Source organism: Colobus angolensis, unplaced genomic scaffold (assembly GCF_000951035.1).
Source record: "Colobus angolensis palliatus isolate OR3802 unplaced genomic scaffold, Cang.pa_1.0 Scaffold526, whole genome shotgun sequence".
NCBI classification, from domain to species: Eukaryota; Metazoa; Chordata; class Mammalia; order Primates; family Cercopithecidae; genus Colobus; species Colobus angolensis.
In genome coordinates, this window is record NW_012118777.1 from 254,790 (window position 1) to 255,947 (window position 1,158).

A 1,158-nucleotide genomic window follows, 5' to 3' on the forward strand; every position below is an offset into this window, starting at 1 on the left:
CCTGCAGGGGCTGGAGACAGGCCTTCCTCCCAGGGCAGGACCAGCCGTCCTGGATGGAGCTGAGGTCTGTGCCTGTATCAGGGGCCCCATATCCTGCTCCTCCATGGCTCTGAGCTCCCCCTGGCAGGACCTCCTCGGGGTGCTGGGTTCATCCTGTCTGGGAGGGGCTGCCCTCCAGGCCTGGCACTGCAGTGGAGGGTTCACTGAGGGGCTTTTGGGTCTGGCCTGAGCCGCTGTGGGGGTATTCCTCTGTGAGAGGGTCCCACAGAGAATCTCCCATCCTGCTTGTCCTCCCAGAGCCTGGAGGGGGCTGGATCTAGAGATCCAAGAGGAGGATCCTGGACCCAGGGGAGGGGGCCTCTTCACTGACCTCCCCTCCCCCATCCTTCCCTCCCCCAAGCTGCCCTGGCGGTCCCCCTGCACCCCAGCCTCTGTCTGCACTGGCTCTGCGGGCTCTGGTGTAGGTGGGACTTAGGAAGGTGTGGATGACCTGTGGCTAGGGTGGAAAGGAGGTGGGCGGGTCAGTGGGTCACCGGCCGTGGAGTGGGCTCATCCAGGACGGTGGAGCACCCCTGGAGCCCTGAGCCCTCCCCGACACCATCCCTGGTCTTTCTCCGCAGCCTGCCACTGTGGGAGCCCTCGGCAGGGTGGAGCATACCTTCTAGGAGGCTGGCACTCCCCTGGGTTCATGAAGACAGAGCCTCCCGCCCATTGGTGCAGGAGGCTTCATCCCTCAGCCCTTCCTGGTGGCTTCCTGGGGATTCCGGATTAATGGAAGGGGGCGCTCGGGCTGGGGTCCCTGGAAAGAAGTTCCTGGTTCCTGGGGGCCAATCAGGCAGGCGTCCTTTCTGTCCACACCCTGAGGGTCCCGGCAGGAGCCGGGGGGGGAACGGTAAGGAGAGGGCCTGTGTCCTGTCGTCCCCAGTCCTCTAGACAGGGTGGGGGCTGAGGGGTCCTCCCCAGGGCAGGGCCAGGCAGTGACTCTGGTGTGGGGTTGTCGGGCGTTGTGGACTAGCCTGGGGGGTGCGGGGCGCAGAGCAGGAGGGGCGGACTCCGGTGTGGGATGGCCCGGTCATCCCTGTGTTCATGCCATTTTCTGCCCTGGGCACCTTCACTGAACTGCAGCAAGGATGGGGGTGGTCTCCCAGCCTGCAGCCT

General features: G+C 65.5%; 2 gene segments (V, D, J or C); both read right to left on the reverse strand.

Moving 5' to 3' along the window:
* Positions 1-1,158, reverse strand: part of LOC105525264 — a 323,199-nt gene that overhangs the window by 212,939 nt on the left and 109,102 nt on the right.
* Positions 1-1,158, reverse strand: part of LOC105525262 — a 138,632-nt gene that overhangs the window by 60,028 nt on the left and 77,446 nt on the right.